The sequence below is a fragment of the Crocodylus siamensis genome, chromosome 1 (assembly GCF_052110815.1).
Source record: "Crocodylus siamensis isolate JL-2025a chromosome 1, ASM5211081v1, whole genome shotgun sequence".
Taxonomy (NCBI): domain Eukaryota; kingdom Metazoa; phylum Chordata; order Crocodylia; family Crocodylidae; genus Crocodylus; species Crocodylus siamensis.
In genome coordinates this window covers 49,299,790-49,320,242 of record NC_143395.1, presented here as the reverse complement: position 1 = coordinate 49,320,242, position 20,453 = coordinate 49,299,790, and positions in this window count along the sequence as shown.

Sequence of the window (20,453 nt, the reverse complement as noted above, 5' to 3'; positions counted from 1 at the left end):
CTTTGAACTACTGTAGTGGTGGAAAATGTTCTTAGAACTTGGCCCCACGCATTCATAGCAGGGTAAGAACTCTGGTGAGGCCACATCTGGAGTACTATGTCCAGTATGGGGCCCCGCTACAGAAGGGATGTAAACGAATTGGAGAGACACCAGCAGAGGGCAATGAAATGGTTAGGTAGTTGATCATCTCCTCTTAAGTAGTGTGCCCCAAGGAACTGGACTTAGCTTAGAGAAGAGAAGACTAAGAGGGGTTTTAATAGCAGCCTTCAACTACCTGAAGGGAGTTCAAAAGAGGATGCAGCCTAGGCTATTCTCCATGGTGGCAGATGATAGAACAAGGAGCAATGGTCTCAAGTTGCAGCAAGGGAAGTTTAGGTTAGATATTAGGAAGAATTTTCTCACTAGGAGGGTAGTTAAACACTGGAACAGGTTACCCAGAGAGGTAGCTCCATCCTTGGGGGTTTTTAAGGTCCAGCTAGACAAGGCCTTATCTGGGATGATCTAGTTGGGGATGGGCCTGCTTTGAGCAGGGGGTTGGACTAGATGACCTCCTAAGGTCCCTTCCAACCCTAATTTTCTATGATTCTAACTCCATGTGCCTGGCATATGTTGGGGCTGGTAGCACCCCAATTATTAAGGTTGCCTTACAATACCGTTTGAAGATCCTGCTTTCATTTCCTGATACATTCGTGAAACCTTAACTGTTTGAACTAAAAGTTTCCATGCCTGGTGTCCGTCACACTTATTTAGTCTATAAGATTTCAGCCAAAACATTTGAGCCCCTTCTAAGACTTAGGCAACAGAACATTACATTATTTAACCCAGGTAAAATCATTCTTGAAACCTTTTTTTTAATTAAGCTTTCATACAATGCTTTGAAATTTGGCAGAGTAGCAGCTTTGGTGTCAGAGACAGGCCCTTTGTCAAACTTTTGACCAGTTTATCTGCTTTTGACAAATCATTATTCACAAATGCTCAGGAGAGATTTTTTAGAGTCTAAAACATAGCAACTCTAGAGATAGAGTTATGTTGACCAGACTGCTTATCCATCAGTCCTAAAGAGTGACTGACCATTCTTCATTCGTCTGGGACTCAGAAGAGCTTTCTTTGGAATGACTGTTTCAAGGTAATGAGGAGCCAGCCTGGACAGAGAGCATGACATTTCTCTCCTCCATGCTTCTAAGTGACACCTCTGCTAACACCCAGGTAGCATGAAAGAAGAAACTGCCTAATTAAAAGACAGAGGACATTCATGCTGGATTGGATGATGGAAAAAGAATAAATTAGGGGCAAAGAATCTGCTGAAAGCAGAACTGGAATTGAAGGAGAGAGATGGCATTGGTACAGGTTTTGAAGTACATGTTCATCCCTAGAATGAGCAAACATGTGGTGTAATGCTTTGTATTCATTCTCTTGTAATTATACTTTGATCATGTATGTCCTTTTGTGGTATTGTAACAAGATGGGTGCCCATGGGCTACCGCAATGCCACATAGTGAATGCCTTGATCTTGCCTAGCTCACTCCTGCAAATAGCTCTGCTTCCTCTTCTGCCATGCCTTGATGTTAGAAAGTAAGGAAGGAAGGCTGTCCTCAGAGACGGGTAAGCCTAGGGTGTGCTCCTGCTCTTTCAATGTTCATCTCAGGCCTTACTTGCTTTAAGGGTTAAAGCTCATCGTGTTCTTTCACCCCTACAGCTATATCCATACCTCACAGCTGTTACTGTTGCCAGTTAATCCCTTGTTAAGCCCCAACATTACTAGCTTTAGTCTTTGGGTTACTTTGGCTGTTGTCTGGTGGCCTATGCCCACTGTCTCTGGCCTGGCCTTCCCAGTCTTTACCTCTGGTCAGTCCCTTGCTGCCTTAATTATCCCATATTGGTTCAGACTCTAGCCCTCCCAGTTTCAGCCAGCCTGTGCCTCTGCTCTGGGTCACTTGGTCCTGTTTTTCTCCTAGTCCCAGCCCCCTTGGCACTCTTGACCCAGGGCAAGAGTGCTCCCAGTTCAGCTGCACCCCTCCTGTCATTTCTGACCCACAGCAAGGCTTTATGCTGGGTGCCCTTGCAGCCCCTTTTCTCCTCTTTCAGTCATATCAGTAGTACAACGAGCATAAACATACATTAGCACAACTTGATCTAGATATTTATATAGCACAATTTCCACTATATATACATATATATTAGCACAAAATAGATGCATATCACCTGCATGAAGCTCATCTCCCATAAGCTGTGACTCCATGGGGCTAGGCTCCCTTCTCACCCTGAGCATTGCTTCCCCGGGTCTGCTCCCCTGTGGAAGCTCCTTTCCCTGCAGCTTGCAAGGCCTGACTGCCTGCTCAGGCTCAGCAACTGGGGTTATATGCTCAGGAGTCCCACCTCCTTGCAATCACATACCTTCCCTGTACTCAGTACAGGGGTTCTCATTCCTTAATTAAGAGTCAGTCCATGCTCCTGCTGGTCTGTACTCTTAAAACAACTGGAGCTTCTGGCAGGTTCCTTCCACACCAGCTTCCTTAACCTCCACTCACTTTGCAAAACATTTCCCCAGAGTCCTATCCTGGATGCCGTCTGCCAGAGTTCCTGCCTTCCTGTTGTCTATTTTGGCACAAGCTCCAGGTGTGTTAACTGAGTCTTCTCCTGTACCCTTGTGTTCAAGTACCAGGGTTCAGGTCCTCTGTTACAGGTGTGTATTCTTGTGTGCAAAGTTGTAGCACTATGCAAACAGGAGTAGCAACTTTTAGTGGGCTTGTCCTATAGCACTAAAGCAGCTGGTCCTGGGGGCGGGGCTGAGCATAGACACATCTACCCACCCCTGTCTGCAGGTGTACTTCAGAGTCACTACAGCGGTTACTCTAGGCTCTCCACAGTCACTATTCTCAGGATGCTGATAGAGTATAGCCAAACCTTTAGGGTATTTAGAGATGTGCTACAGAATATGGGGAGGGGGGGAGGCGCTTTAATTAGAGAAGCCTTGAGAGGAGCAGCACGTGTATCAGTGTCCCTGCACTGAAAAATGGTGGTGGGGCGCTTTAACTAAAGCTTGTTGAATGAGCTTTAGTTAAAGCATCCCCACCTTCATTTTTCAGTGTGATATACGTGATGCTGGAGTTTGTCGGAGCATGGTAATTATCATAAGTAATCAAGTAATTATCATAATAATCAAGTAATTACACGCTGTAATTACGTGTCAGAGCAGTCTCCTTGCACATGTATAAGTGCCTTTAGTGTACAAGTATGATTATGTTTTAGGAGCAATACTCCCTGTTTGCTTCCTTATCTTTTCCCACATCTGCAAAGTAAGGAATGGATAGCCTGCTAAAGCTTATCATGCTAATGAGGTGCTTAAGAACCTGTTCCACTCAGGCTTTAATCCTGTTACTAGGCAGGAGTAGCTTGGCAGCTGCCATTATTAAAGGGCCAGGTTCCTTTTCACTGTCTTTATAATCACATTTTACCTTATACACATGCTACTCAGTACTTTTGCTAGGCAGGATTAATGTACTATATAGGACAACAAAAATGAGAAATATTTCATTATTATTGACATAACTATGTTTTAATGACATATCAGTATGGACCTGCATTTTTGTTATTGCTCCTCCTAAGTGAAAACAGGGTAGACTCCTTTAAATTACCTATCTATAGAGTCTGTGGGGCAGATTTACAAAGTTGAAGGTTCAGATAGGAGTTTATGGGCTTGTCTATATTACAGCAATGGCCAGGGAAGACAAAGCTGTGCAGGCCTCACCCACCTGAGTCTGTAGGCACACTTCAGACCCTAAGAGTGGCCACCAGAGAAGTACCTGGAGCAGCCTCATTGATGAATTTTGGCATTTGGAACACATCAGGAAACTCTAGTGTGTGGGGCATGCATAAGGTTTGTTCCTCCCTGTCCTTCCTGCTATCAGCTGCTGCAGCTGTATAGAGGAATCCTATGTCTGCTTTTTAATAGCCTGAGATCTTGCAGTGACCATAGAAAGTGTTATAAGGACATATTGAAGGCATATCTCAAGAAAATGGGTGTGCATGTCAAGACTTGAGAGGAGCTGGCTGCTGAGTGACTACAGTGGCACCACAACCTCAACCAAGCTGCTGCCCATTTCAAGGTAAAGTGTCTCACCCTAGCATTGATGAAGAGAGAATAGAGGAAAAGGAGAGAAATCCTGGACTATAGCCTCCCCTTCAGAAAGATGTGCAACTTCTGTGGATGGGTCTGTGGGTCAAAGATTGGACTCTGAAGTCACCTCAAGACCCATCAATGAGTCATGGTAGAGATCATCCTCAAATCAAGGGATTGTTGCTGCTGTCCACTGCTGATATCTGCAGTTTTTGGATACTATTAACATTTTAGAATAGTAAAGGAGAACTGGAGAGAGTCATAGTGGGTGGCAAAGCATATGGGAAGGGAGCAGGGCTGCTAGAGGCAGGGACCTTGGGAGGTGGGAAGATAGGTGGAATCTGTTTGCTACCCATCAATAAGATGAAAGAGGCAGAGCAAAGGGAGAAAATGAAAGAGGGGCCAGAAAAAGTAGTAAGAGGTGTGAATAATGTCACCCTTACCTATACTCTTACACTTTCTGGCCCAGCAAGTTTCCTTGACCTCTGTCATTTGGGCAGGTCTCATCTGTAGGTACCAGAAGCATAACTACAGAGAGTGGGTGGGGCATCACCCCCAGGTGCCAGTTTAGAGGAGGTGTTGGGTTGGCAGCCCCCTCCTACCCCGCCAGAAACTGTATTGCAGTGGCAGTTGCAGTTTAGTACTGTAGTAGCAGTCAGGGTCTTTTTTAGTCCCCCAGGCAGGTAAGCCTGACCTCCCTGACCACCCCTTCCTCCTTTTAACAGGGTCCTACCCCAGGGGTGGCTGAGTAAATCCCAGGAGGTCCCCTCAGATCTTATCACCTTTAGTTTATGCCTTGATGTAATTACGCTTTTAGAAAAAGTGATGTTGCCTCAGGGTTCCCCAAGCAAGATCTCATTCTCATGGACACAGATGTCACCTCTCATTGCCTTAAGGGCTAATTACATGGCCTTCTCATTTCCCCTTATAGGGCAGATAAGCCTCACAGGTGTTACAAATCATTGAGCATTAAGGCCCCTTGTCCAGTCCAGTCAACTTCTCATGCCAGGATGCAAGCAGGCTAGGGCAGCTGGTCTTTGGCCTGCTCAGGGGGACAGAGGGACCTGGAGTGGCCCCAGGCTCCTGGCTGGTGTGCCCTAGGGCTCTGAGTGCCTGTCACGGAGGCACTGGGGTGCTCCATGCCTGAGAAGGAGATAAGGTGAGCTGTCAGTCACCAGGGCAGCTCAGGTGTGGATTGACAGAGCTGCCAATCAACAGGGCAGTGCAGCTGCAGGTTGCTAGGGCAACCAGCTGGTCAGGTGACCGGAAGGGGGCAGGGCCGGGCTCTTTATACCAGCTCAGGGCTGGGCCCAGTAGCAGTTCCCCTCGGGCAGGGGCAGGGGCAGGGGCAGGGGCAGGGGCAGGGGCAGGGGCAGGGGCAGGGGCAGGGGCAGGGGCAGGGGCAGGGGCAGGGGCAGGGGCAGGGGCAGGGGCAGGGGCAGGGGCAGGGGCAGGGGCTCGGGCTCGGGCTCGGGCTCGGGCTCTGGCTCTGTGGTGGAGAGCTGAGCAGCAGAGTGTATGCTGGCAGTTTGACCGCTGCAATGATTTGAGGGGAGGGAGAGAACCCCTGAGAGAGGTATGTGAGTGAGCCAGCATAGTTGTGGAGTTGTGATTATTACACTGGAGGACTGGATGAGGCTGTAGGGGAGTGAGGAGGCCTCAGGGGACTCCCCAGCAGCCTGGGGGTTCCCAGTGCCCAGTAGGGGCACGGTGCCAGTGGGGCACTACAGTTTGCACCGGAGAGGCACGGTGTTTGAGCCAAAGAGAGGTGTGGTGTTTGCCCAGTGGGGCAAAGGACCCAGAAAAGGGTCAAGGGGGCCAGGCACGGCTGCGGCCACCTGAGCCCCAAGCGCGAGGAGCATGGTATAGGCCCAGTTGGAGGGCAACCGCCACGGGGAGTGCGGTGTGGGCCCTAGAGAAGGCAAGGCTCCAGAGGGGGTGGAGAGCGTGTGCGAGGAGTGCAGGTGTGGGCCCGGAAGGGGGGCAGTGGCCGCGGATAGGGCGGCAGAGACCCGGGAGGGGTGAGAGGCGCCGGAGGCGCGGTAGAGGCCCTGAGAAAGGCGCAAAAGCCCAGAGGTGGGCGAATTTTTTTTTTTTAGGCCCCAGAGCGGGGCAGTGGGCGGAGAGCCAGGCCCAAGGGGCACCGGTGACAGGGGTGGTGGCAGAGAGCCAGGCCCAGGGACACCAGGCGGGTGATGAGCCCGGGGTGCTAGAGAGAGCACCAGAAAGCAAGGGACCGCACAATGTCCCACACACACCCCTTAAGGGAGGGGTGCACAGAGGCACCCCATATGGAGTAGGGGCAGGACCATTATGTACCGTTCACCAGGGAGATAAAGGCAGCCTCCCATTTAAAACTCATTTAAGATCAAAGTCGTGGCGGGCGAGAATCTGAGGGTGCTGAGTACAGCCTTGAGTGACGGTAGGGGGCGCTAGGGAGTTCACGGCTGCTCCTAGGCCCCACTCCCTCACAGTGCCCCACAAACTTTTTTAAAGACCTGAATCTGGGGCTGCCATAGAGGCAGCCCAGGCCTGGAGCAGGAGAGGCTCACAGCCTCTCCTGGGGCTAGCCTCAGACCATCCTCTGTAGTGGCAGGGCTGACCCAGGAGCAAACTTACACCCAGGTTGCATCTACACATGTGTAACTGCAGTAATTAATCATATGTAAATTTGCTACCCATTTTTGAACGTGTCAACTTTACTCACAATTAGGGGTTTTTACTGTCCAGTAAGTGCACCCGTGTGTAGACGTGCATGCTTATTGTGCAGTACATTATGCTACTGTGCAGTTAAGCATCTCATGTAGACATGCCCAGTGGCTTTGTCTACACAGGCATTTGATCTGGGACCAGTTTACTTGTGAGTAAACTACTCTTGAGTAAATATTCCCAGGCAGGCATCTACACATGAAAGGATGAGGCAGCAGATTTGCTGCTGCTAGCAGCAAACTGCTCCCACTTTCTGCAGCCCTGTAATGGGCCTATGACACCACTAGGGGGAGCTTGAGGCTCCAGCCACAGTTGCCAGCAGCTGGCAGCCATCTTGAAAAAGTAGCCCCACTCTCTGCTCCCTGGTGGTGGGGTTCCATGCCCTGGGTCTCCCCCAGTGCATCAGAGCCCTGAATGAGACCCATATCCCCATCACCTGCCCACCCCATGGAGACTACCCTTGCTACAGCCAGGGGGGCTTTCACTCTGTTGTGTTCCACACTGTCAACAACCACCACAGTTTTCACCAATATTTCATAGTTGGTAGTGTCGGACCTAAGCAGATCATCAAGTCTGACCCCCTGCCATGGCAGGAAAGGATGCTATGGTCAAACGACCCCAGCTAGGTGATTATCTAGTCTCCTTTTGAAGACCCCCAGGGTAGAGGCAAGCACCACCTACCTTGGAAGTTGGTTCCAGCTCCTAGCCACACTAACTGTGAAGTAATGCCTCCTGATATCTAGCTTGAATCTACTCTCAGTCAAGCTATGACCATTATTCCTTGTTACTCCCGGTAGTGCTTGGGGGAGCGGGGACTCTTCCATTGCCTGCTGGTCCCCTTTGGCAAGTTTGTAGATGGCCACCAGATCCCCTCTCCTCCTTCTTTTGTGGAGGCTGAACAGGTTCAGGTCCTGTAGCCTCCCGCTGATCATGTGAGTGGCCCTCCTCTGGACCTTCTCAATGCTATCCACATCCCTCCTGAAGTGCAGTGCCCAGAACTGGATGCAGTACTCCAACTGTGGCCTGAACAATGTTGCATAGAGAGGGAGGATCACATCCTTGGATCTGCTCGTGATGCATCTATGGATGCATGACAAGGTGCAGTTAGCCTTCCTGATCGTGTCCCCCACATTGGCGGCCCATGTTCATCTTGGAATCAATAGCAACTCCAAGATCCTTTTCTACTTCTGTGCTGACAAGAAGGGAGTTCCCCAGCCTGTAGGTGTGCTGCTGGTTCTTCCTCCACAGGTGCAATACCTTGCACTTGTCAATATTGAAACCCATCCTATTCTCATCTGCCCACCTCTGTAACCTGTTGAGATCTAGTTGTAGCCTGTCTCTCTCTCTCTTCTGGCATGCTCACTTCTCCCCACATCTTAGTGTCATCTGCAAACTTGAACAAGGTGCTTTTCACCCCCTCATCCAAGTCGCTGATGAAGATATTGAACAGTGCAGGCCTGAGGACTGAGCCCTGGGGGACCCCACTGCCTACATCCCTTCAGGTCGAAAATGACCCATCCACTACCACTGTCTGGGTGCGGCCCTTCAGCCAATTAGTGACCCATCTGAATGTGTAGGCATCAACACCACAGTCACCTAACTTTTTAATGAGGGTGGGTTGAGAGACAGTGTTGAAAGCCTTCCTAAAGTCCGAAAGACTATATCCACCACGACACCTGCATCCAAGGCTTTTGTGACCTGGTTGTAGGAGGCCACCAGTTTGGTCTGACAGGACCTGCCTCTAATGAACTCATGTTTATTGTCTCTAAGCATAATCTCCCCTGCTGGTCACTTGCAGATGTGCTCCTGGATAATTTTCTCAAAGATCTTCCCCAGGACTGAGGTAAGATTAATTGGCCTATAGTTTCCTGGGTCCTCTTTCCTCCCTTTTTTTTGAAAATGGGGCCACATTGGCCCTCTTCCAGTCATCTGACACCTTACCAGAGCACCACGAGTGCTCATAAAGCTGTGCCAGGGTCCCGCAATGACCTCTGCCAATTACCTCAGCACTCTGGGGTACAGATTGTTAGGACCTGCTCATTTGAACTTGTCTAGTCCCTTCAGAAGTTCCCTGACTAGGTCCTAACTGACCCTGGGCCTGGCTGTGCCTCCTCTGGGTTCGTCCAGATTCCCAGTGGGGGGGATGTTTCTGTCCCTGCCCAGAAAAAAGGAAGAAAAGAGTCTGTTAAAGAGACTAGCTTTTTCATCTGGTGCTACCGCCAGATTACGAAGCATGTCCTGCAGAGGCTCCACATTACTTGGTACCTTCTTTTTACCCCCTATGTTTTTAAAAAAGGACTTCTTGTTGTCTTTGCTCTGGGTCACTAGTCCCAGGTCCATCTCTGCCATAGCCTTCCTAACAGCCCCCCTAAAATCCCGAGCAGTAGGGGTATAATCCTCCTTGGTGATGGCCCCTCCCTTCCATTGCATGTATGCCTCATTTTTTGCTTTCAGATGTTCTTGGATGCTTTTGGTAAGCCATGGGGGCTTTTGAGCACTCTTGTCCCCTTTGATTTGTGTGGGGATTTTCACCTTTTGGGCTTGAAGGATCATCTCCTTAAGAAACGACCACTCTTCCTGGACTCCCAACTCCCCTCCCCTCAGGGACCTCAGTGCCTCCCTGACTAGTCTCCTTGCCTCATTGAAATCCACACTCCTGAAGTCCAGGGCTGCTGCCTTGCTTTGACACCCTGTGCTGGATGGTGAATTCCAGTAGGCGATGATCACTATTGCTCAGGTGGTCGAGGACCTGTAGTCCCCTAACCAGGTCATCGCCTGTGGCCAGGACCAGGTCCAACAAGGCATTTCCCCTGGTGGGACTGTGCACCTCCTGGGCTAGATGGAAGTCCTGTAACTCGGCTGGGAACCTATGTGAGCAGTCAAACCTGGCTGAGTACTCTTCCCAGCAGATGTCTGGATAGTTTAGGTCACCCATGATGACCACATCCCTTGACTTGACTTGACTTGACTGCCTTCACAAGCTGACCTGAGAATTCTCAGTCCAGCTCTTCCCCCTGGTTAGGTGGCCTATAGTAGACCCACACCATTAGGTCCCTTTGCCCCCAGTCCCCTTGTATTGTGACCCAGAACACTTTAGTCTGCCGTACCTCAGACCCAGTGCTGTTTGCTGAGGATGTGTGCATAGAGCACCACACCCCCACCTTTCCTCCCTGTTCTATCCTGCCTATCCTAGCTCCCTATACTACAAGCATTAGTGTAGAGGCATTTAAGGCCTCCTGAGGGTGTATCTGGAATATCTGCTGGACCCTGGGCATGGGTGGTGGTGACATTGAGCCTGCATCCCCAGCCTCCATCTTCAGCCTCTCCTTCATATGCAGCTGCAAGACCTGCAGTCATGAGAAAGAAGCTGTCTGTGAGAGTTTGCAACATTTTTTTTTAAATGAAATGCTCTGTATCCATGTGTTGCCCAGCTTCAGATTGGGGTTTATGTGTGTACGAGTGCCATGGGACCATGATAAGTTGGGCAGGTAGGCCTGGGCCCAGGCAGCCACTGGCTGAATCCCCTGTTCCTGCTCACTCTCCAGGGGCCAGTGGGCCACTGGGTGCTGGCCATGGGCAGCCTGCCTTCCCTGCCCTGTTTCCAGGCCGGGACAGGCTAGGCTCCTGACACCTGTGGCTACAGACCTCACTGTTTTTATTTTTTTTTAAATTTTTTTTATTTTCCCCCCCCCCCCTTCTCCTTCTGCAGTCTAGTTGCTCTCCTGTGTTTCTGCCAAGCCCCTGGGCTTGAGGAATGTGGGGCTCCTAGATGACTGGGACGAGGAGCTGCCTGTACCCCCCCCCCAACCTCCCTGCAAGGGGATTCTCTAGGGATGTGGCCTAGGGCCGGTCTCGTCCCACTCCCCTGTACTAGTGCTGCACCCTGAGCATGCCCCTGCTGTGCTTGTCTTGGATCTGTTTGCATGGATCAAGAGTGCCCAACCCAACATGCCCTGCTGATGATGATCACCATGGTGCCCTGGGTGAACCTGCATACCTGGCATGGGATTCTGAGCTTTGACACTGTGGGAGGCAAGCCTGGGCTGCCCCACAACCTCCAACACCATCTAGAAGGCTACCTGTGGCTGTGCTACACATTCCTGCCCCGGTAGCTTAAAAAGACATTGCCACCACCATCAATGTATTTCTTGGCATGTGATAGGCTTGTGCCTGCCTAGCTGTAGGGACACAGTGCAAAACTTTATTGAGCAGCCTATCTCCCACCTCCCTGTATGCTGTTTGGGGGGAACCCAGAGGCCAGAGGAGTGCAACTGGCCCAGGTGGGGGGGGGGGGAGCTGGGACCAGGGGCAGGAGCTGCGGTGGGGAGGGATCTTCCCTCAGTGCAGGGCTGACCATGTGAGTAGGGCTGGTGTGCCTGATGGCTCTGGTTGGTCCTGGCTGGCAGTGATGGCGTGCGGCTCCTGGCAGTGTCCTTGGGTGGAGGTGGCGCAGTATGTGGGCATCCGGCTAGAGATTCCCCCCCCCAGGAAGAAGCTGGCACTGCCAGTAGCCAGTGGTGATATGATTGGATGCGTCTCATGGCTGGGACTGAGGTTGTGGAGCTGTTGGGGCAGACACTGGCTTAGGCTCCCTGAGCTGCTGGAGGAGGGTATAGCTGGGGAGCTTGGTGTGATGGGCTGCTGGTGCCCCAAGGGGCCCTCCCTCGGTGACATGCCAGTGCAGATGTAAGGCCAGAGTGGGGGCTTGGGCAGCCCCCCCTGCTGTAGTACACAATAGAGCTGTGGTCTGGCTCCCAGGGCACAGTGACTTCTGCCAGCTGCCATATAAAGGGCGTGGACTTGCAGGCACGCCCTGATCAGTGATTGTGGTTGATGATGGTGGCCCACTATGTCTGCAAGGCTTTAAACTTTATGCAGCACTGCCACACCACCCAGTCATGACTGTGCTCCCACATTTGGCCTGACAGCCCCGCATTTGACATTAGAGTGCCCACCCAGTTTCAACTGCCACTGCGTCTCTTCCTCAGCCCACAATGCCATGAGATTGCCAGTCTTCTCCATGGACCCGTTGGGACCCCAGGTAGTGAGTGGGGTGTGGCATGGGCAATGATGAGGCAATGGGGTGTCCCACACCAGCTCTCAGAGCTTCCACATGGCTGTTCCTGTGCTGCTGGGCCTGGACAGCTGTCTGCAGTGCCCAGTGCAGGGGCACAGTGCAGAACTAGGAGCCATGGGGTGAGGTGATGCCCTGCAGCACCTACAGGATCCAGGCAGGCTGGATGGCCTGAATGGCATGGGCCTGCCAGCCTCGTGGCACTGCAGTGCCAGGCAGTGGTACCAGTGTATAGGCTGGCTGGCACAGCCATAAAGCAGGTTCAATGCTGGGGCAGGTGAGGCATCCAGCCCCAGAGCCCTGGAGCTGGCCTGAGGCTGATCCCCTGGTAGTGGTTCTGACCAGGAACAAATTTGCTTTTGGTTGCTAGCTACATGTACACTACTGTGCAGTTACTTCATGTGAGTAAATTTGCTACTTGCATTGGCAGGTAGCAAATTTACTCACAAGTATTGAATTTTACTGTGTAGTAAGTGTGTCTACGTGTAGATACTCACACTTACTGTGCAGTAAATTATGGTATTGTGCAGTAAAGTGTCTTGTGTAGATACGCCCTGTTTAGAACCTAGTAGGATTTTCAAAAGCACTTATGTCCTTAAGCCCACCAATTCATGGGCCATCTAGGTAATCTACCCCTGTCATGTGAGCTGGGTGTCCTGGTCTTGCATGAGGGGAAGCCTATTGGGGCTTCCATATGAAATCAATGGAATAGAGGCACCTAGAGGCTCTTAAAAATCCTATTATTCATCTACCAAATTTTAGGCATTTAAATTTATAAATTTTGGTCTTTGGTCCTTAGTTCATTAACATGCTCTATTTTTTATGAACTCACAGGACATTAAATAAGGGATGGAACCAGTAAATAAAAGGCAATCTTCCATAAGGACCTTCATTTTTTATTTATTTAAGGCTGAACTGTTGCCAAATAGTTTCTGAATTTCTGGAAAAAAAATCAATAGATTTATTAGAAATCTGGCAAGGGTGTATGTCAGCCTTGTTTTCAATTTAGATCTGCAGACTGAAGGAGTGAGAATAATTATGATTAATTTATTTTAAACACACTGATTTATCGGAGCCAAAATATTGTGAGGCCTATTAGGTATTAATACAGTTTTCATTAAGGGCAGGGAAGATTTTTATGTTATATTGCCCAGTGGTTCACTACTCGAGCAGGTAGGAAAACCATGTCTGAGTCCCCTCTTTGCCTAATTGAGGATAATCTAGGACAAAAAAGTACTCTAAACTTGAAGATGCATGTTTTGTATTCTAAGGCTTCTCTAACTCTACCCAAACTTTACAGTTGGTCCAAAAGATTATCACCCTAACAAATCCTTACTTCCCTCGTGTTTCAGGACCACCACAGCTACAACCATCACTCTTATTCTACTTTGAACCTGTCAGAGTAAGAACTCAAACCTCGGTCTCCAAGACTATTATCCACTGTTACCTCAGTTCCTTTTCTGTGAAAACAATAAAAAAGTTTTGACTTTATTCCAGCACAGAGCAGAAAATAAATTCTGAAACCTCAAGAAAAAGATGTAATCATCATCCTGTGGTCAGCCCTGTTGGCCGCCTATACATGAGCAGACTCGATTAATTAAGTCTGCTGGAGCATGATAATTACTGTGCTCCAGCAGGCTCCAGCTTCTCGTGTATCAGTGTCCCTTCACTTTAAAAAAGCGGTGGGAGTGCTTTAACTAAAACTCTTTCAATAAACTTTAGTTAAAGCATCCCTACTGCCAGTTTTACAGGTAGCAAGTTTATGCCTGAGTAGTTACTGTGCCGTAAAGCACATGTAGACACCTTACTGCACAGTAACCCTGTTTATTTGGGACTAACATTAGTCTCAAGTCAGTCCACACACAGTTTTACTGTGTTGTAATGCTTGCACATGTAGATGCCAGTGTAAAAGTAGCTTACTGTGCATTAATTTATTTGCAGCAATTTACTGTGCAGTAAATGCATATGTAGACATGCCCAATGAGAAGAAAGGTGTCCAAAGACCAGGGGAACAGAATAGTAGTAATACCCTATTAGTTATTCCTGATGTAGTCTAATACTAATTTAGGTGTCTATTAAATAGAAACTAAATATTTTTGCTTGTCTAAATAGTAGCACAGATAACTGTTTATTACAAAATAACTGCTTTGCAAAATGAAATACCTGCCTTCTATAATGATTATTCTATAGTGCTTCTTAAGATGAAGCTGTGAGGATGGTGCCACCTCCTGGAAATAAGGATCATGACAACATCTTTCCATGTAATAGCTTTCATTTACTTGCTAGATATTCTACAGTTAACTGGAAAGCTGATGTGTCTGGAACTCCTTTTTGACTGCCCATCTGCCCGTTCATCTGTGAGATTTTCTCTCAGTAGGAAACACAAAAGTGTGATTGAAAAGTACTCTTTCTTTCAGAATTGTACCCATATACTTTTCATATACAAAGTTTGTACTACTCAATAAAAAAGAATACAGAGTACAGGAAACATTTTGACCTGAAATCTCTTTTGAACTACTTACATATAACTTCACTGGTTTCAGTGGGATTTACCAGCCACCTGCAAACTCCAGTTAATACAGCTTTAGGAATGGTAGCAGAATGCAGTAGAACATGCCAGTTTGAGATGATGAAGAACAAACATTGGAAAACAATTCACAGACCTAAAACAAGAGAATCATAGATAAATCTCTGAAGTGCTACCTTGAAAGTGCTATCTTGCTGCCTTTTGGGTCTTGCCTTTCTTGGGATTTGTGACAATATTAGTCACCAATGTCTTAGCCGTAAGTGTAGAGTATTGGCCCCTGAACAATCTCCTATTGTATCTGGTTTGCTTTGTTGGATCTTATCCCTGTTTGAAACAGGGGTAAGCTAAAGTGTTTCAAATTATAGCTCATATAATTTACCTTTTGTACACTAGGCATTTGTATTGGTGTGACTACACTGAAAATTTGCCTCAGACTGAATTGCCAGTCTCAGCTATGGACTTTAAGGAGGCAAGGCCGATGAAGGACACACTCATTATTTGCCACAGAGAAGAATACTGTACATTTTGATTCATAAGGTGGACTTTGTCCTAGCTGTGATTAGAGGCCTAGGAATCATGACCTATGAAGATAGGCTGAAGGAGCTTGGTTATTTAATCTGGAGAAGAGAAGACTTGGGCGGGGGGGTTGATAACAGTCTTCAAATAACTGAAGGGCAATTACATAAAGCGTGGAGATGGGCTTCTCTGCGTGGCTGCAGGGGACAGGACTAGGAGCAATGGTCTCAAACCGCAGCAGAAGAAAATTAGGTTGGAGATTAGGAAGAACTTCCTGACTATGAGGGTGGTCAAGCATTGATACAAGCTGCCAAGAGAAGTTGTGGAATTTTCATCTGTGGAAATTTCCAAGAGCAGGTTAGACAGGCTGGGGTGGTTTAGTTAGGGATGACTATGTTTTGAGCACTGTGAGGTGACCTTTTGAGGTCCCTTCCAACCCTACTTTCCTATTTCTTAGCCATTCATGAAAATCAAAGACATCAGAGATCTTGCTCAGCTGAGTGGGACAAGTTCTCTTGGTGCTGCTGTTGGCTGGCTCAGTGCCCAGCGTGGATGTGTTAGCAGTACAGGCACAGTGTGTTTGCCTGATTCATAAACAATTCATGTTCAGCAGCACTTAGAATTTTAACTGGTAGTGGCAGATTTCTAAATCTCCAGATCACCGACATACAGAAAGGACGGTCTCATTAATCCACATCTAATGTAAGTTTTAATGGCAGCTCTATGCTCCCCCAGGCAGGGAGCCTTACAGAGGTTGTATCTAAAGTAGGGGTTGCATCATACAGGCTATTGGCTGCATCCAGGCTGTGGAGTCATTGGATTAGCCACAGAGCCTGGGGGTGGGGGGAGGGTGCAGGAGGCAGCATTTTGATGGCATTTTGCAGCAAAGGGCTTGCCCATGCTGTACTATGGCCAGTGAACAGTGGGAGTACCAGTCTATCTTGGACCTGAGCCGCGATATTTTAGCCTGGCACCAGAAAACATTGTCAAACACTGAAGGATCAAGATCCCAACATAAACATGACATAGGAAGCTATTCAAATACCAAATGTATGTGTTTTGGGGGGTGGTTCATGAAGAAAAAAGGGATAAACCAAGACCCACAGTTGAAATTAATCACTGAACTGCATCACCTTTTTACAGATTTTCACACTTATCTTCCTCAAGACTCAGACATGGCACTGCAGAATTGAACATTTTACTGATGCAACTTCCAGCAAAGCCACTGGAAAAAAATGCAGCCAATTCCCTGGACTTGACCTTGAAAGGATAATGGTTATTACCCCATACAGACGAGAAAAAAATACTTTTAACTAATCTACATGTAGCTCAAAACTATTTTATGTAAATGGGTTATATTTAATGTTCAGAATTAGTGAAACCTAAAAGATTTATATTCCTCTAGTCTGTTGAGAGCCATTTTATAGCTATGTGGACAGGGATACAAAGGCACAATATTCAGACCACTGGGGGATACAGTATATAGGATCCAATAATTCAGTCTTTTCACAGCTGGCAGATAAAAGGGATGCAGTAGCAGCTATACATATATGTCATTAGATGAAAGAGGTTTTGAGACAGCTTTGACCCTTTTATTTTATCATTCACTGACGCTGCTAATATGCATAGTAAATAGACAGAAACTACTTTTAGATCAGAGGGAAGGAATTAGCATTTTTATTGCAAAAACAGCCAGCTTAAAATACACAAATCATTCCCTGCATCAGTCTCCTGTGGTGGAATGGAGATGGTTATGGGGTTTATCCACAGCGCTCTGGAGGGGAATTTCATTGAATATTTTGTTATGGATCATGCCTTTCCATCAGTCTCTAGCAGACCACCCTGTTGCCCCCCTCACCTCCTGCAAAAGGTAGCACCTGGGCTACCTTCCTGATCACCTCCCCCTTGGTTACCCTACTGTGTTATAGGGAGTTAGCAGAATTCAGCACCTTGCACGAGTGGATGTTCTACCCTTCACATTAAACATTTACAAAGTTTCTACTCTTTTTGAAGTCTAGAGCAAAACCCTGTTAATATCAATAGGAACAAGATTGGCTCTAAACCATAACAAATAAGTGGCAAAGGAGTTTTACATGCAGTTTATCTTTTGTATAATAGGATACAGGTTTACTTACAGTTTAAAAGTTTGGAAAACTGGCTTCTTTGCTGACAGCTTTCAGGAACTACTTTAGAAAGCACAGTCTCCAGTCTAAGCATATTTTTGTTGTATACTTACCAATATTGTCAACAAGAAGCATGGAATAAATCAGGGGTCAAGCACCAAAATATCAGAGGCTGGCTTATAAATTTCTGAGATTTTTTTTCCCCTTCTAGAGTATGAGGCATTTAGAGTGCGCTTGTATTTTTGTTTTCAGGTCTTTCTTGTGTGTACTAGACTCTTAAGAAGATGAGGAAGAACTCCTTACTACAAGGGTGGTCAAGCATTGAAAAAGATTACCTAGAGAGGTTGTGGAATGTCCATGCCTGGAAATTTTCTACAGCAGATTAGACAGACACTTGACTATGGTGGTTTAGTTAGGGATAAGCCTACCTTGAGTATAAGCCTGGACTAAACCAGTGATTTTTAAACTATGTTCTTTGGAGCCTTGGGGTTCCATGATATGTCATTTTGGGTTCCACAAAGAGATAGGGGGCAATGGTGGAGTGGGCCAGGAGGCAGTGAACCACCATTATGGGGCTGGGTCACTTGGCTCTGTATCAGTCTTTAGGACCGGTATGGGTTCTGCACCAGATAGAGGTTCCTGCTTTCCTACGATCCTATTATTTAGTATTATCCAAGATTTAGGGCATTTTAAATTTTCAAATAATCATTTAATACGTATTTTTAAAAGCTATATTTTGATTACAGATATGCCAGTGAAATCAAGCCTTCAGTGGAGTTATATAGTTTATACCACTATAACTTACGTTAGAAGTTACCCTTAAGGTTACATTGCTTCTCTTGCTTCAAATTAGGGGATGCTTCATGGTTCTAATGGCCAAGTTAAAACAAGACATTCCCCTTCCCCTTACCTCTCTCAGATGTGGGTTTATGAACTGTAAAAACAAAGGTCAAGTAGGCACTAGTGCTAGTCCTCTAGTTCTGTCTTGTAATTAACCATTAAAATGGCAAAACAGTTTGCATTTGGATATGATTGTCAGACATAAACTTCTTGGTTTAGCTCAATGTGGACGGGTCCGACCGTCTCCCTGGCTGCAAAAGTCCCCCCGGGTTCCCTGGGAATGTGAAGTACTCACTTAGGAGTTGCATGTGTCCAACCCGCCTGCCATGACTTTGATGATTCTCCGGTTCAGTGTATTGTCTGACGCGTCTACATCCAAAAATGAGACTGAGCTGCGCAGAGTCCGTCGCTGTTGAGGGCTCCTCCACCCCTACACCCTCGCCCGGGCCTCCATGTGTGTCCGCCACTTACGAGCCGCTTCAACCCTCCAAATCTCCCCTTTGCGGGATGAAAACCTCAACCAAAAAAATATCCAAAATAGAACACAAACACCATTCCCGACTGGAGTTGTGGACTTCGGGCTCCTGAGTTTGCTTTAGCAGGGTCCACCTCTCTCACTCTGCGGTCCCCTTTCCCTTCCTATAGAAGGGGCTTTCTGCCCACCTGGGTCCCCTTCTCTTCCAGGACTACCCGGTTCCTCACCGCGAAAACAGTGCTGCCTGGTCCAACTGCCCCTCTTCCTAGGAGCTTCCTGCTGTGCAGTCCCCACCGGTGCCAGGCACTCTCAGCCCTACTATATCACCTTTTAACTTCTGGGGCCACAGCCCTGGATTGTACAGTCTCTCGGGATCTTACCCTTGCCCCAAAACTTTCAGGTGCGGCACGTGCCGGCGTGCATCTAACGCTCTGGTCTCTCGCCCGCAGCCATCTCCCGTCGCGGCTCTTCCGGTTCCGCGCTGGTCCTTGGTTCTGGCGTCTCCTTTATACCACTTGTGTCTGTCTCACACCTGGAACAGGTAAGAGAGCGCCCTGCCCTCTGGGGCAGCGGGCAGGCTGTTACTGTGGGTGCTCCTGCCCGTCAGCTCATCTGCTCCTGCACACTTCCCGCCCCTCAAGATGCCATTAGGCGTTCTTACTCTTCGTTCCCCCTTTTCCACCTTGTTTTTACCAGCTTCCTGTCTTTCCTCTTTGCACCTGGACAAAAAGTCTGCAACCATATTCGTTCTCCCCGGTTTGTACGCCACTCTGAAGCGGAAGAGCTGGAGAGCCAGTGCATTATGCGTGCATTATCCGTTTTGGCTGTGTGCAGCCATCTTAATGGAGCGTGATCTGTGATCAACTTAAATTCCCAGCCTATGAGATAATACCAAAAATATCCAACCCCCCATCGAATGGCCAGGCATTCTCTTTCTATGGTGGAGTACCTCTTTTCCTGGTCATTCAACTTTCGACTGGCATACGCAATGGGTTGCTCCACCCTGTCCACCTCTTGTGATAACACTGCCCTAAGGGCGTATGCCGAGGCATCTGTCTGTAATGTAAACGGGATGGCGAAGTTGGGGGTATGCAAAATTACCTCCTGGCATAAGGCTCTTTTCAGCTCTTCAAACGCTGTCTGCCGTTCTTCATTCCACTCGATTACGCCCGCCCGTCGACCTTTAGTCGTCTCAACCAAGGGCCTGGCAATTTCCGCAAACTGGGGAATGAAACGTCTATAGTAGCTGGTTAACCCTAGGAATGCTCGCATATGCCTCTTTGTCGTTGGGGCATTATAATTTTTTATATCTGCTACCTTGTCCGCCAGTGGCCGTAGCCGGCCCTGTCCTACTAGGAACCACAGGTATTTAGTCTCTCGTTGTCCCAGAGCACACTTCTTAGGGTTGGCTGTCAATCCTATTTGTCTTAGTTCCAACACCACGGCTGTGAGAGCCAGTAAATGTTGCGCCCACGTTTCCGTGTAAATAACAATATCATCAATATATGCTGCCGCATACCCTTGATGGGGGGCAAGGGCCCAATCCATTAATCTTTGAAAGGTGGCTGCCGCCCCATTGAGCCCAAAGGGCAATCTTTTGAACTCAAAAAGTCCCCAGGGCGTACCGAATGCAGTCTTAATTTGATCTTCCCTTCACAGTGGGATCTGCCAAGAGCCTTTCGATAGGTCGAGTGTTGAAATGAATTTTGCCTGGCCTATACGCTTTACAACTCACTCACGTGGGGCATCAGGAACGCATCAAATTGGGTCAGTGCATTCAGCTTTCTAAAGTCCACACAGAGCCTCAGGCTCCCATCGGGCTTCTCCACAGGTACAATTGGACTATGCCATGGACTTCGTGATGACATTATGATCCCCTGTTCTAGCATTTTCTCTATCTCCCTCTTTACCAGCGGACATTTATGGTATGGAATACGACGCCACTTTTCGCGGGCTATCTGCCCTTCCTTAGTAACAATCTTGTGTTCAACACCAGTGGCTTTTCCTGGGTGCTCTGAAAAGACGTCTTGAAACTCCTGCACTAACCCCATTAGCTGCTGGCGCTGGCGGGC